Below are 17,157 nucleotides of genomic sequence, written 5' to 3' on the forward strand. Positions count from 1 at the left end.
AAGGGCTATAGATGTTCAAATATAGGCAGAATGGTGAATGTTACACAGTGTGTAAAGTGGCCACTTAAACCAGCCATTGACAGGTCAAGGTCGTAAGCCCTGTAGATGCCTAGACTTCTATACTACCTTCTCTTAAATGTTCTTCATCTTTGTTGTAATATGTTAATAAAAATAGTGTATTTAGTTTTATTCCACTTTTATTTTTTATAATTTTCACCGGTGACCGGCATCGTCAGGCTGGTGGAAGACTAACAAATCTTTTGTCATATATTTATAAGTGGGGTTGTCAATTATGACTTTATATAAATATTAAGGGAAAAAACTAGTTTAAATTATATGAATTGAAGTATAGTGTAATAATAATTATAAGAGTTTTATAATAAAAAGTAATTGGGGAGGGGGTATACTGATAGGATATTCTCTTTTTCTTCTTTTCCATGTCCGCTCCTGACTGGAGCATGTGGACATCACCAGAATTTTCGCCGAATAATGTTGAAAGATCGTCATCGACGGCTTTCCAGGACGGCGTGAGCTCGCAGGTTTCAAGAAGAGCCAACTCGGGTTTAGGTTCTCTCGAGGCATGCGCATCGCGTGTCCGAGTCAGGTCCACCGCCACATCCTCAATACGCTTCTAAGTCCATTCTCGGACTTCAAGTTAGTTATGAAATCGAACCACCTTATGCCTAATACTCGAGGACTTACTCTCAAAACTCGGTAGTTTGGTGATTTGAACTTTCGGTAAGGTGCCAGATTCACACCCATATAGGACTACTGGCATTATACAAGAGTCAAATAATCGGCATTTCGTTCTGACTGAGTATAGACTAGAGCTCATCATGTTGCCGGGTTGCAAGCTCTTTGCGCATGCTTCCATCCTCAGTTATGTGATCCTCTGCCCATTATTGTAGAGAGGCTGATCAGAATCAGGGCAGGATTTGTGGTGTATATCAAGTGTACATGGTTATTAAACATTATACATTGCTGTGTGCATCTAGTTAACATTCACTGAACTAGCACCAATCACTTTCTCGGGAAGGCCATTCCATTTCTCCACAACTCGGTTTGTCGGGAAGTTCTTCCCGGGGTTGGATGAGAAGGAGGTAGTGTTGAGTTTCGATGAATGACCTCTGAGATGGCGGTTTTCATTCATAGTGAACATTGATTTCAACTTGGGTACATTATATTGCTCAGTTAAGATTTTGAATGTTTCAATTGAGTCACCACGCTGGCTCCACTCTTCCAGTGAACTTAACCCGAGCTCCCTTAAGCGGTCCTCATATGATTTATTTCTTAGAGAAACTACCATTTTAGTTGCTCTTCTCTGGATTTTCTCCAACAACTCTATGTCTTACATAATCAGAGTCTTTTTGATATTAATATTATTAAACCCAGACGAAAAGAGTTTTCCTGCAGTTTGTCGACAATTTCTTGAAAATCACCAACAGACTTTTCAAAAAGAACCGTATCGTCAGCATACTCCAAGTCACACAATTGATACCTCGATTGGGTGATATTGATTTGCATAAAATAAAATCCATCAATACGATGAATAAGGAGGGTGCAAGGACGCAGCCCTGCCTCACTCCAGTGGAGACCCCGAACCGATCAGTCGAAGAGCTGCCGATTCTCTCGACGATTGCTGTCTATGCGGGGGGCCTTTATAACAGCAATATTCTCGGGAGGAATACCGTACGCATCGAGAATCTTCCAAAGAGACGGTCGATGGTAATTCTCTGAGAGAAATATTCCCGGCAGTCGATTCTCACCGATTAACAGAATCGTGGAATAAAATTAAATACAGCATTTTTGTTATTGTAATGGAAACGCAGTTTCACCAAGAATGCAAATTATTTTAACAATTTTATTTTAACTTAACCCATCCTATAACAATTAAAGTTATAGAATCTAGCCACGATTATCTTGACATTAATTAACGAAAGTTTCAAATTTGTATTTATTTTTGTTCTCATTCTTTCAGATTAAAGTTTCAAATACATTATTTATTATATACCTCAGTATAAAATGAACCAAAAATAACCCCACAAATACAAGGGCTACAATATACTTAGATACTTTTCTTTGTTTAGAAATAATGTAATTATTTCATGTTTGATATTATAAAATAAAAATTTTATTTTAGTTAAAATATGTTTTGTGATGCTGTTTAACGTAATATTGAATATCATTTTAAATGATTTACTGTTTAAATTATGTAAGTAGGTTAAATTTACTTATGATTTATGTATTGATAATGTGTTTTTGTATTGTTTTATAAATCGAAATATGAAAAGATGTTATTTTGAATTTTCAAATGTGCCTCAAAAATAAGATGTATTTTTAACCCTCCCTTCCTGGTGATTCGAAGCTAATACGCATTGCATCTAATAAATAATATCTCTACAAATATAATTAATATTGGGTTTACATTTTCGGTATTTATATGGTATTATACATTTACATACCAATTTAAGTCATTTTGTAATACTTCTTGTTATTGGGCACAGAAAAAGCACTTTATCAGAAATCTGAGATAAGTCAACAATACAATCAAAGGCTTATATAAATGTGTGGCGTTGTACACGGCGTATAATGTAAAAAAAGAATACAGTATCAATAAGGAAGTTCAGTGCTATAAGAAATTGGATATTTTTTATTTACAATTTTTTTGTTTACATATATTTTTTAATACATAATATTTATTTATTTTGTTGGCATATACGGCAAAAATGCCTTTTACAAAAATTAGAGCATTTGATTGTAAGGTAAAGTTTCTCAAAAATGTATAAAAATGAACTGTCACAAGTTCTTGTGTATCAACCAATCAATTACAGCTTTGTTGAGTGTTGTGATAGACTTCCGGTTTGGACGGTACCTGGACGTGGGCATTTTTTTACATTTAGTGTATTTTGATGCTGCGGGGCTCTACTTTCAAACGTCAGCGCAACTCATCGACGACAACTTGTGACGTCACGGGCATAGTAAATTCAAATTTACAAAACATAAATTAATATTAACAAACGTAAAAAAACCACTGAACTTCCTCATTGCAAAAGTCCTGAAAAAAGTAATCGAGCGAAGAAAAGTATGCCTCATAGTGTAGTGGTTGATGCTGGAGATCCCGAGTTCGATTCCCGACAATGTCGACATGAAATATCGATTTTAAAAGTGGTTCTAAGCCGCAATATTTCATTGTTCCTGGGACTGGCACCTAGAGCATAAGACTGATCACCTTACCTTCTCTGAAACAAAAATACCGATGGGATGCTCTATACACCACCGGATGTGGACAGGGCAAATGATGTCACAGTGGTTCCGTGTGATGCATACACATGAAAAGGGTTGATAAAAAAATTTAATAAATAAAACATCCTTTTTTTTCTTTTTCATTTATTTTAAAGAGATCACAGCGCATAAAAGGTTTTATAATAAATACATATCATTTTTTGTTGCCACTCATTCCATATTACATCTCAATGTTCATATAAATTAATCTTAAAGGCTGGCTGGATTTCCTCCCTAGGAAGTTATTCATTTTTAAAATTATTGCAACAGAGAGGGAAAAACATTATTGAGAAGGGAATATGGAAGTCTAGGCATTTACAGGGCTTATGACCTGCCAATGGCTGGTTTAAGTGGCCACTTTACACACTGTGTAAATTCACCATTCTGCCCATGTTTAAACATCCACATTTCCTCAACTCTTCCATCTGTTGACTTCTGTGAAGTTGAGTTTTTGGGAAAAAATTCGACAAATGTCATCAGCCAAGCACCGTATTCTCCAGACCAGGCCCCGTCTGACTTTTTTCTTTTCCCAAGATTAAAATTGCTCTTAAGAGGAACACGTTTTGAGATGATTGATGCCATAAGAGATTTCCCTGCGAGAGCTAAAAGGCCATAACCTTTGCAGGCCTATGAAAAGTGCACGGACAATTGGATTCAGCGTTGGCATCAATGTATCGTCGCAAAAAAATATTAAAAATTGAAATTTTGCATTTTTTCGCCAAATTCCCGTTTATAAGGTATTATTTAGCAATCGCTACCTAGTGGCATGTGTGTGGAAAACATTGCTAGTATAGAGTGTGCTACCTGAGCCGGGGGTGGAAGGGGGAACGCTAATTAGCAAGTTTGAACGCGTTAGCTTATTAGCATGCTAGTATCGATCTGTCGTTACAGCATTGGAAGCAAAATGATGATTTTGTTCAGTTCTTTGCGGATAGCCACTTGGTTTTTTCATGTTTTCCTCTACACTTGAGAGAGCCTGCTATTAAATGACGTGTGTTGGAGTGTTTGCTTTGAGCATGCATATTGTGGAGCATGCTTGAAACGAGTATGCTTCTCAGCGCGCTTGTCTCGATCATGCTCATAGACATTGAAACGCAAAGGTCCAAATTGAATAATACCAAAATAATGGACTCAATTATTGGCTAATTACATTTGAACTGTTTATTCCTTATGTTTAAGTACAATGGTTGATTGGTATAATTACACAAACACATGAATAATGAGTCATCTATTCACAATGTGCCGCCATCTCCACTGGTAGCCGACAGATGTTTATGAGTACTTTTAATCCAGTGCCTTTAGTGAAATTATTATTATGTAGTGCCGTCTCTTATCCGTCGCGTTTACCACCTACCTGCTGCATCTTGTTTTGTTTGTGTTTTTTGGAATATTTTCAAAAAGTTATTTTTGCAAAAATTAAACATTGAAACCGTCCCAATAGAAATGTCTTCTAAAAATATCGAAAAACCGCCGCTTATCGGAGAAAACCGGCAAAATCGATTGTGCTCTGTCTCAAGTGCTTATAGTGACGGAATGTCAAGTGGTTCGAGCGACGCCGCTTCCAGCGCGTCGTCTAAGAACAAAGGAGGACAAAGAAAGCGGAGGACGCGATCAGAGAGGTTGTCCAAGCAATTGAACAATCTCCAAAATTTTATCTTTAGAGATAGCAGCGCCGCCTCGCGCACTCCTTCGATTATCGGCGTTGCTGAGGACGTTGAAATGGTTCCCCAGTCTTCAGGGTTCAGAATGCCTTCCCCTACAACTGAGCTGGTGGAACCAAAGATACCCCGGCCGCCCACTGCCATCCTCAGTATGCTGAAACGCATCCAACTCTTCGGATCCGCGGAGTGGTGCAACTGAGTGCTGGCCGCCATCACCCACGCTGCTCTAAAGGAAAGAGAACTCATGCAGTCTTCACTGCAAGAGTTGATTAACTGGGGCTACGATGGGGAAACGCCTCTGTCCCCTGAGACTCTGCAGATGAAGATTTCAATCTCTTTGGGGGTCAGAATCTCTGTAATTGCGTCTCTGATGACCTTTTGCAGATGGCCTGCGGTAAGAGGGCTGAGGTAATAGAAACGCGGCGTAACCGCTTTCTCAAACTCGTGAAAAATAAGCACGATATCCAGCCCCTCGCTAAAATTCCCCCCAGTGCGTCCTTCCTGTTCGAGGAAGCAGCTTTCTCTTCCGAGCTGCAGAGGCTTGGGGGAGCCTTCAGGATGCCTTCCATCTCGACTGGTCAACTGGTCTCGTCCCATTCCGGTAACCGAGATGGAGAATTCGCTTTTCCGAAGCAAGTTTCTGGAAAACGCACGGTTGCGGTCCCGAAAGATAAGCCCTTTCGTGCTCAGAGGGCTGACCCTGGACGGGACCTCCAACCGTCAGTCACCTCACCTCAGAAGGACAGAGAAGAAAATTCCAGCACAGGCAACCGGCGCGAGGGCAGACCTTGCGTCGTCGAGCCTATTACAAGTGACAACTTTCGGGCCGGGCAGTTAGCGGGAAAGATTCAGAATTGGCAGGACTTAAATGCTCCCAAGGTCATTCTAAAAATGATACGTGGCTATCGCATCCCCTTTCTTTCAAAGCCCCGTTGGTAAGCCCAGAGAATTATCAACTAATATCTTACGAAACGAAGACGTCCGACGATATGTCTCTTCAAATAAAGAACATGTTACAGTCGTGTGTTCTAAAACCGACAGACAAGTCGGCAGGATTCCTGTCACAAATGTTTCTTGTGAAAAGGGGCGACGGTTCCGACCGCCCTATTTTCAACTTAAAAGCCCTGAATTTACATGTGATGACGAGATATTTCTCTCTCATTACTCATCACAAAATACCAGGCTTCCTTCAACCAGGAGACTGGATGACAAAAATCGATCTCTCTCGGGCTTATTTTCACATTCCGGTAAATTCGACGTCAATTGAAACAAAAGAATAGATTCCCTGCCAGTGACAGCTGTAATACCAACATAAGAGACAAAAGGGTTGCCATAGAAAAAGGACGGAATTTAGAGGCGGGTAGGAACTAGGAAACGCCGGCCGGAAAGGAGATGCATCTCACATAAACATATTCTGGATAAGAGAGGCAACATAATATGAGTTTTAATGGTAGGTAAAACTCTTTCATTATTTTCTACCAGATGGTTTGCGAATTCTGAAAAATTATTAATTGCTTTTCGCACTTTGAGCAATAAATAAAAATAAGAAAATTAAAATAATACTTTGCTTTAGTCAGTCTACTAGGGGGAGAGGGTAACAAAAGATTTTGATTCCATAATACTTAAGCCGAAAGCGGTGCGAAAGTTTATATTTGATTAAGATCAAAACATTTATAGGAATATGAACGATCATCACCAGTTGCTATCCCCGGAATAGACAATTCTCTACCTGGCATTCATGAAGTGGATATAGTGGAGCGATGCGGACGGCGCTGTGTCGGGAGAGGTGCGGGACAACAATCCACCGCGAAAAGGCTCGGGAGGCTGCGCTCAAGAAGACGGCCCCCGATTTCGCCAATTTCCCGCTCAGCTTCGCCGAAAGATTAATTTCGACAGATGACCTCGGGCGAACTTGCAATCTAGACCAGGTTATTCTTTTCGCATCAGCAGTGCCCAAGATTCATATGGAAATGAATGAAAACCTCATTTGGGACCAATTTTATTTTCCTCATTTATTAATGATATAACTAGCATATTTCGCGATGTTGAATTCCTCAGTTTGCTGAAGACGTCGAGATATTCAAAACCATTTCAATTATTGATGGTTACTTTCTTCAAACAAACCTAAATGAATTATTGAAATGGTGTTGTAACAACGAATTGCACTTAAAAATATTCATAATATTTGCAAATCATAGTAAAATCATCGCAAAAATAAGCAAATGTCAAACTTTTGGCAAGAAAAAACAACCTTTGTTATTTGAGTATAGTATAAATCAACATGTTTTACAAGGAGTATCTGAAATCAAGGATTTAGGTACCTATTGTGGTATTTGATCAAAAATTGACATTTATGCTTCATATTAATGAGATTACAAACAGAGTAATGAAATCGTTAGGATATATTTTAAGAACGGTCAAAGATTTCAAATCAGTATTATCTTTCAGCCCTAAATATTATTACGAGGACAAACATTAACAACGCGCGCTCTTGCGCTTCCTATTCTCGAGCTTTATACTTTTAAAATACGGAAAATGACTTCGATAAAATGAATCGCAAAATACTCCTCCAAAAACTATGGAGTTGTGTTATAAGTTATCTTTTCAGATGGATCACATCATATCTAACGAACAGATCGCAAGCGGTTACTGTAAAAGGTTTCCAATCTTCTTTTAGAGTCTAAGAGCTATACCCTTGACAAACATCATCTCCGTTGCTACTGACGGTGCTCCGGCGACGTTAGGACGGCACCGAGGCTTTCTGGCATATTTAAAACAAGCTTTACCGAATGTATTATCGGTACATTGCGTCATTAATCGATGTCATTTGGTCGCAAAAAACCTTGGTGAACGTTTGCATGAATCACTACATTATGTCATTGGAGCACTAAATGACATCAAAAGGAATGCCTTCAATGAGAGATTATTTGCTCAACTATGTTTGGAAAATGATGATGACTATAAATCGTTGATATAGACCGAAAGTACCGCTGTGTCAATTCCATCAATTCTATCATTTCTTTTATAAAAATAATTATTGTGAACGCGTCTCTCTTAAAAAAAATACCGTTCGATTTATTAGTCAGCAACAAGGACCCGAATTGCGCCTTTCGCAAGGGTTGTTGAAGCTATGTAATAAAAGTCCGTCCGCTCAGGCAATCGGGAGCCTATTGTTCTTGCTGAGAAGGTACCTCCAATAACCGGCCACATGTCAATATTTGTGAAGCTCAGGACACTTTTAAAAATGCGAATAATAATAGTTTCAAATAATATTTATATTTTAAAATCCATGAAATCCAAATTACTTTATTTACATGAACATATTTATATATTCCCATGTCTTTATAACAAATATAACGATAACCACGCCGTTTCCCGTAAAAGTAGGTAGAGAGGATGGAACGCCACGTCACTCTATCTCGGCATATAGACTTCGCTTCCTCTATCTTCATACATATTCTCGTGCACGCTCGCCGATTATTCCGATTGTTATCATAAGTTAATTATAAGACTAGGTTAATTTTATATTTAAGTTTAGTAGAATAAGTTAGATTTTAAGAACATCATTTGGCGGGAAAGAAGGAATTTGGCGGGAAAGGAAGACCGCCCCAACCGAAGCGTGCGCCCGCCAATCAGAGCGACGAGACCAACTGGGAAGGGGGGACGTCTAAAAGATGATAAAAACCGTGACGCCCGCTTCCCGGACTCTCTTCTACGGGCTCTCTCTCTTCGGCGGACCCGCTAGCCGAACTCTCTTCGCCGAACTGTCTCTCCGGACTCTCTTCTCCTGCGTCAGTTGTCCTCGAGGGTCACGGGCGGGTGCCTTGCCATCCCCGTGGCCCAGTCAGCAGCCCAGGAGAGAAGCCACCACGCTGGTTAACCAGCCCTGACGCCGCAGCCTCAACGCTGCCGCCTACGACGCAACCCACGCGCTCACGTCGCCGCACCACGGTGACACAGCCCACGCCGCTGCGCCCATGACGAGCCGCCCACATCGTGCGTCCCTCCACGCACCCGACGTCACTTTTCATGCCCCGCCATGGGACAAGAAGCCACGCCGCCGCTCATGACGAGCCGTCCTCGCCGCACACCTCACCGCAGCTGGACGCCGCCGTCCCAGCTACCCCTGTCGCCGCAGCCAGATGCCGCCGCCCCCATCGCGTCCTGTGCCCACGCCGCACGCCAAGGACCCACGCCGCCTTCGCGTCACCACGCCGCGCGTAGCATCAGGGCGTAAGGTTAATTTTAAGTTTATTGTTTAAGTAGGTTAAGGCTTATTCTAAGGTAGGTTAGGTACTGTTTATAATTTATTTTAAATACATTTTATTTCCTCACTTATCTTTATTCTTCTCTTACCCCTCCACATTGATATAATTAAACTGAATGCAACTTAATCTAATTGTTATTCTGTACGAATAACTGGCGCCCGACAAAACCAAACATCTCTCACTCTCTTAATGATTTTTTTCAAACTCTAATTTTTATTTTTATTTTATATATTTTTTAGTTTAACTTTTTCGAGGTTGTCAAGGTTTTAATGTTTTGTGCATCGTAACTGATCATCCTGACAATCCTATAAATAAATCTTGTATGTCACATTTCAGTATTGTTTATCGAAATCCTGTCCATTCACACAAGCCACTATTTTTTTTGTTCGATACAGTGCACATATTAAAATGCATCCGAAACAATTGGACCAATCAAAAAGATGATGACTGATCCATTCATTTTCCGAGTTTTGAAAACCCAATCAATTTCAAGAGTGTAGCAGCCTTTTCCGCCCTTAAAAAAGTGCATAATCATGAACATAAACAACTTGTAAAGTTCTCTTATGGGCTAAATTTAAAATCTTTATATCCTTCAAGTTTAGAAAGACAGAATGTCAAATTAGCCCTCAACGTTTTTAATGCAAATGTAGCACAAAGATTGATCGCCTTAGAGAATGAATGTAATATAAAAAATGCAAAGTCAACGGCTGAATTCATTAATTTAATTTGTAAATGGTGGCGAGTTGTGGCTGTAAAAACTCCTCTCGAGGGTGTCCGCCCAAGGGATAACTTAATATTAATTAATTTTGGTATTGTTTTTATGTTGGTTGGACAATGGGCTCCATGCATATGTTAGAAAAGATGAAAGTAATTGATGATCCTGGAAGAAAATTAAAAACTATTTATTTATTTTCAAGTCTAATTTTATTTTTTAGCCGTTTTTAATTAAAATTTTCGTTTTAAATATTGATTTCTGGCGAATGGATTTCGAACGCATCGTGATTGGTTGTCGTGTTTGTGACGTCATTTATCTTGTTCGACAACGCTGTCATTCATTTCCGCTGGTGTTTTTGGTGGCGACGGTTTGTTTAACGCTTTATTCGCAATTTTAACGAAATGACGGAAGATAATTTTATTAAAGGACAATCGGATAACATTCCTCATGTAAATGAATCCATGTTAATGTTGTTTTTTTCCGAAAATACAAACTTTTGCAGCGCCGAAATGAGGGGAGTGAAAGTTGACAGGTGAGTTTCAAAAATGTTTAACTATAATATATTACTTAAAACTGTCACCTTTCTTTGATATTGAGTTTTTAATATGTTAAAGACGTATTTTATATTCAGCAGTGATACAACTTATCGCCAGAAATGGTGTAAATATACTTGGATACTATTTTTTCCATACATAACCTCCTTTGTTCTGTCATGAGTATTTTAATGGACTTAATTAGTTCTTAATAAACACTTTAGAATTAAAATACTGACTGTTTTATGTCTGATTAATTATTGTCTTAAAAACTGTAACCAAGCACAGAAGGGACAAAATTGTAAATACACTATTTATTTGCAGGTCTTCGAGAGCTGAATATGCGGACAACGCTATTGGATATGTCCAGATCAAAAGAAATAAAAATGTGTGCACTGTAAAATGCCGGGTTACACCAGAGCATAAAATTCGGAAGAAGGCATACTCAGTTATCAGCGTCATTGATGAGGCAAATAATAAAATAATATCGTGCCAATGTGAAGACTGTGCGGCTTCTCAAGGTAAGCATGGTAGTAGACGCATTATTGTCGATGAATAGTTGACATCGGAAGCGTCTTATTTATTTAAAAAAAAGAAAAAAACGTACTGCATTGCATGTTCTTTTTGTATAAATTTGCAGAAGGAAGAAAAATTTTATTGTTAAATTAATCGCGTCGCACATATTTTTTTAATCTGTCAAATTATTAGTGTGTATTGAGCAAGTGCTAGATAGGACGATGTCATGTTTATAAATAACTGTAAAATAACATTTATATTACAGGAGGATGCAAACACTCAGTAGCATTTATATATTGGCTATATCGACGCAGCATTGAGCCCAGCCCTACTTCAGTAGCCTGTTATTGGAAGCGTCCGATAATGGCAGGTATCGGCACCACGATTCCTTTCGTTATGGCCAAGGAATTTGGAAACCACGAGGATTTGCCATCAGGAGATGGCTCGTTTTTGGCAGCTGTAGTCGATGCCAGCAACCAGTTGGGTGATGGTACTTCAAGACGAATGCGTCTTTTTACCCAACATACTGATGTAGATAGGTTATCTTTGCATGTTTTAATGTGTCAATTTCAAAAAGAACAAAGTAATTTTCTCCCAAAAGATTTTTTAAAATATTGTCAGGGTCAAATGAAGATGCCTATCTGCAGAGCTGCTGAACGCTTAACTGTTGAGCAAAACGATATACCTTTGTGGCATAGACTGCGTTTTGCTCGAATCACTGCTTCCAACGCTTATGCTGTGTCAAGGTGCCAGACAAGTGATGGTTCTCTCTGTGAGAAATTGTTGGGAGCCAAGTTGAAAGCAACTGCGGCGTTATTACGCGGCAGGTCCTTAGAGTCCTTAGTTTTAAAAGAAATGCAAAGAAAACTAAATGTAAAGTTTAGAAAGTGTGGCATTTTTTTGTCTCCTGAATACCCCATATTTGGAGCATCTCCAGATGCGCTGTACGAAGAGTATATTGTTGAGGTGAAATGCCCTGTATCTGATGCCACTTTTCAAACATATTTTACAGACGGAAATCCCTCTGAAAAGTATATGGCTCAGGTCCAGCTAGAAATGTTTTTTTCTAACAAAATAAAAGCTCTGTACTGTGTAGCACATCCTGATTTCGAGGAATCTAAGAATGTTACACATTTGTTTATAAATATAAATAAGGAGTATTGCTTAGATTTAATTGAAAAGTGTACAGTGTTTTGGAATTTAGCAATTTATAATAAACTCAAATAAATTCATGTTTTTTTATTACTTACTTATTCTGTTTTATACTTTATAAATACATATTGTTGATTTTGATAGTTGCATTACCTTCGTAGCCTTGTTAACGAACCTAATTTACCTCTTTAGTCTTAGATTCACCATTTCCTCTATTCTTGAAAGGGTTTTTTTTATTTATTTGTTTTATTCTGTATAGTACTTTGTTTTTTTTTTCTACTTGGATTTTTAAAAAATATAATTGTTGATATATTTAGTATAATAATTGCACGTTGATATTTTAGTTACAATTATGTGTTGATATGTTTAGTGATAGATTTTGTTTTGATATATTTAGTTATAAGTTTAAACTTGCTTTGTTTCTTGGTTGTAAATATTTTTTATCCAAAAAAATGTTATATATTATTCAAGTCCCAAATTGAGTTGTTTGTAACTCCTGGGAATATAATACATTACTGTATTATAATTATGAATAAATAAAAAATATATATATTGTACACACAAATGGCCATATTGTTTTTATTTACAGCACTTGCACGTTGTAATACGTCAAGTGCACACGAACACACATTTCCTTCTATAAATACTCCATTCCATGCTTCTTTAACTCTGTTGAGATATAAAAAACATTTGTTTGTTTTGTTAAGCATTTATTTACAAGTTGAGGGTAATATTAGGTTAACAAAACTTTTAATGTTCAAATAATCTTTACATTTATATTGTAAAATAGTGATGGCCAAAAAAAATAAAGAAATAGAAACCGGTTTAGCATAGTCATTGATGATTTTTAAAAAGATTACTGAGAATGCAGAAGGAATCAAGTGCTGGAGATACCGTTTTGTAAATCAACACTAGGACAGAGTCGTGCAAATGTCCTTGCCCTTAAACTGTATAAATCATACTTTTTAGACACAAGAGAAAATGGTAATTTAAGCCTCTCTTCTACTAATGATTCCTTTATAAATTAGGTCAAAAATATAAATGTCAATGTTTTCTTTTCCCGATAAACTTTTAATTTTCTCTTGTATTTTTTCCTAATTTAATTATCAACTTTCATTTAATATTTTTTTGTTCTATTTCTTGTTTTCAGATTCTCTACTCTTACTCAAATTAAAAATTAAAAAAAACAACTTGAATGTAACATAAAATTATTACTCATGTTTTATTTTCTTTTAAATATATTTACATATTATGCATCTACACTTATTGTGCCTCTACACTTATTGTGCCTATGTGGGATTTTTTAGTTTTCATGTAAAGCTGTAAAGTTACAAATATATTATGTAATAAAAAATGTACTAAATGTAAACGAAAAAATTGTTAATAAAAAAATGCTTAAGTCAGTATTAAGTAATTATTGTTATTTTCATAGTTATTAAATTTTAACCAGTGGCTCCTGAAGGTTTATTAACCCACAAGCAATATTAATAATATAATCTAAGAGGCCAACATAATTAATATCGATGCATGCGTGCATTGCCAACATTTTAAATTCCCTTATCCGACTGATTGCACGTTCAACGTTGATTCGTAACGCAGCCACCCTTTTAGCCTCCTTGACCTTGTCACAAGATAGAGGAATGTCCGCGCTCACACTTGGTGGACGAATTAACTTGCATTGTTTTAACTCGAGTAAATGAGCAATGTTTTTAAAACCTCGGTCTGCCATCACATCCATACCAGGTTTCAAATTATCTAAAAATCTGCAAACCTCGAAAATCTTTGTGTCACTGGTTCGTCCACCATATCCTTTTGAAATAAAATTGATGTGTCCGCACGGTGTACAAGAGACAAGGTATTTGATGGTATTGCATTTTTTGTAATCTGACCATGTCGTGGCTTGTCTAATGGGGTTTGAAGGCTTATCGATTTGTATTTCCAAACAATCAATGATAGCTTGGACTTTACTGTATCTTGCAATAAAGGGCAAAGGCAAATGAAGCCGAACGGTATATTGGTCTGGCCAAAATATTAGCTCCTGCAGACAGATCGCTACTAGCTTTACCGTCTTCCTGAAGATCCTGCTTACAGTTGGTTCTGACAATCCAAATTGCATTCCAAGAATTGCATTTGATTCATCCAATCTGATTTTTTTAAATGTTATTAAAATATTCAGGCGCGAGTCACATACTTTTTTGCACAGAAGTGTTAAAATATATGCCATATCATCTGGTATGCCAAGACAAAGTCGATAATTTCTTTCAATACCCATTACAGTAGCCTGTCGTAAAATAACATTATATTTTTGAATTTCAAAAGCATCAGCATTATCGTCAGAAGTATCGTCATGAGGTACAAAGTCCTGGTCATCGGAAGTACTTTTCCATTCTAGTATTTCATCATCATTATCTGGCATAACTGAATCATAGCTTATGGTAAGATCTTTAGGTGTAGGAAAAATAATAGGAGATGTAGCTCTTGTCACCGTTAGAAACGTGGCGTCAGTTGATGTTCCCTTGCTGCGAACAATGACTTTATTTGACCTTAAACTTGCTTGAGTCATTTTACTAGCTTTTTCAACTGTGGGGGATGAAGAAGCGAATTCGAGTTCAACTGCCTCCGTTGCAACATTTATAGATGAAGATGTACAGGGTTGTTCTTCCTCCGGAACTTCAGACGTCATTGTTCTTTCAAGAGTTCCTAAATGGCTTCTTCTGTGTCCCGTTTGTCGTAAAAATTTGATGTTTTTCTTTTGACACTCGAAAATGTGTGGAACAACATTTTTTTTTAAGGACACCCTTCCTCCCATAAGCTTGAATCTGGTAAAATTATCAGCATCTTCTTCAAGCTGTGAAAATAACATTTAACATAATTAGAATACTTACATCACGAAATGGCTAACCATCAAAATAAGTTTATGCTTTTATTACAATATATTGTATTTATTTGACAAATAATATTTAATATGTACATATAATGTATTATCAATCAATAAATAGAAGTATAGAATGTGTAAAATATAAATTTGAACTTACGTTGAAATGATCCTCGCAACAGTAAATTCCGGATTTACAGCTGATTTTGTCAAACTGTCTCTTCATCGCCACAAACCATTTTTTTCTCAGTTTAGCATCTCGTGGAATAGTGACAAACTTCTTTCCCGGTGTTGTATGTGTCGTATTAACACATCTAGGAACTGAACAGTATTTGTACCCAGCCATCGTTCGATAATTGCAACACAATAAGCTTTAATGTTAATATCACGGCAATTAAAATAAAAACAACTCGACTAAACTCAACAACTCGCAAGCAATTAGTTCTGTTTTGACAGATACAGATTCGTACACGCGATAAATGACGTCACACAACAAAAATCGGCAAAAGTTGCCGTTTTAGCGCGAAATCAAATTTTTTAAATTTAAAACCGTAGTACTTTGCTTAAAAGTAAAAAAAAAAAAAAAAAAAGCGCACTCGTGTTTCTCTTTTTTTCCCCTCTTTTTTTTGAGATAAAAAAAAAAAATTCTGCATGGAGCCCATTTAGCTCTTTCACATACGACTCGTTGTATTATAGAATTAACAAAATATTGCACTAAGGAATTGAAATATCATTACGTTCTCACTGGTAAAATTCAAACTGATAGATTCGGACGATATAGAACGTTAGCAGGCAGTCGGTATTTAATATCATTACGACAGCTATATGAAGTTGAAATCAAACTTCCATTTCAAAATTATCTCCCAAAATTAACTCTCAATTTGTCAAATTATGGATCAGTAGCTGTGGAGTTCGATGATTATTACTCAATTGAAAATGTTTTTAGTGAAAATCTAGAAAATAACGTAGATATTTTTAATTTAGAATATTCGGAATTAGATTTTTTAAATGTAGAGGATGTTCTGCCAGTTTTAACATACATTTCGGGATATTGTGCATGAGCAGAAATGACTAAATTAAAATGCGAAAACTGTTCTAAAAATATTGTTTTTGATAAAGAATTAGAAGATCACAGTAATGTTTGGCTCATTAGAAACTTAGATCGGGGAGGTTTGTTGTGTCCACACCCTGATGTGGTAAATGTAATAGTGTTTAACTTTATAACAGTAAGTAAACTCATTTCCGATGAATTGGAAAAATCTTTCCTTTACAGCAAAAATCAGAAGTCCTTAGTCTTTCAGCTCACCTTGAAAGCAATCAACGATGCAACGGGAGTGGGAAACCAACGCAACAGTTCTACTAAAAAGCTGTACAAAATATTGCACGGACTCATAACTAAATCCTGGTCTTCTAGAAAATAATATAAGCAATTCGAAAGTCTCGGCTTAAAAATAAAGAAAAACTCAAATACACCTTGTCCTCTTTCAGTCGGTACGTGGAGTGTACGTTCAATCAAAAATAAAATTGTCGATTTTCCAAATATAATGAACGATAATAAGCTAGACCTTCTTGCATTAACGGAAACTTGGCACGAAGATCATAGTTCTGTCACTATTAATCTGCTTCGTAGTAAGGGTTTTAATGTCATCGAAGAGGCATGGAAACCGTCCATTGAAAATATCCATAAGAAAAATAATATTACATGAACGAACCGCGGTGGAATTGTTGTACTAACCAAAACTCAACTTAAACTAACAAAAATTTAAATACCACTCTGCACAGCTTTCTAACGCATCGGCCGTAGGAATTGCGCAGGCAGCAATAATTTTACCTCAGTTACAATTTATGGACCAAGATCTAAAGCACCATTTTGAAAATTTTACCCAAAAATAAAATCTTTACTTGAATGGGCCATCACTCGTACAGAAATAACATTTGTAACTGGAGATCTGAACATTCGTTTTGACCGCGAGACGGATTCAGAATCTATTTGTTTGAATGCACTTTTAAGTGATTCTGATTGTTCACACGACACGTGGGAGGTACAATTGATGTCATAATACGTTGGAAATGTGATCAAAAGATCACAGTTTATGTAACAGACGTCGGACTTTCGGACCACCGATATTATTAGTGTACTGTAAAATCAATATAC

At 37.0% G+C, this 17,157-nt stretch overlaps 2 long non-coding RNA genes across 2 annotated transcripts; one reads left to right on the forward strand and one right to left on the reverse strand.

Annotated features, from left to right (window-relative positions):
• Positions 1 to 10,265: 10,265 nt before the first annotated feature.
• Positions 10,266 to 12,231, forward strand: LOC148275754 (uncharacterized). Its single transcript, XR_015823947.1, has 3 exons — positions 10,266 to 10,458; positions 10,784 to 10,980; positions 11,241 to 12,231. It is a non-coding gene; the product is annotated as an uncharacterized LOC148275754 (long non-coding RNA).
• A 2,544-nt stretch (positions 12,232 to 14,775) lies between these two features.
• Positions 14,776 to 15,300, reverse strand: LOC148275755 (uncharacterized). The gene is made up of 2 exons (XR_015823948.1): positions 15,163 to 15,300; positions 14,776 to 14,975 (listed from the first exon to the last, which is right to left on the reverse strand). It is a non-coding gene; the product is annotated as an uncharacterized LOC148275755 (long non-coding RNA).
• Between the last annotated feature and the right edge of the window lie 1,857 nt (positions 15,301 to 17,157).

This window comes from Micrasema longulum, unplaced genomic scaffold, assembly GCF_059751315.1.
Source record: "Micrasema longulum isolate JH-2025_06_02 unplaced genomic scaffold, ASM5975131v1 h1tg001345l, whole genome shotgun sequence".
Taxonomy (NCBI): domain Eukaryota; kingdom Metazoa; phylum Arthropoda; class Insecta; order Trichoptera; family Brachycentridae; genus Micrasema; species Micrasema longulum.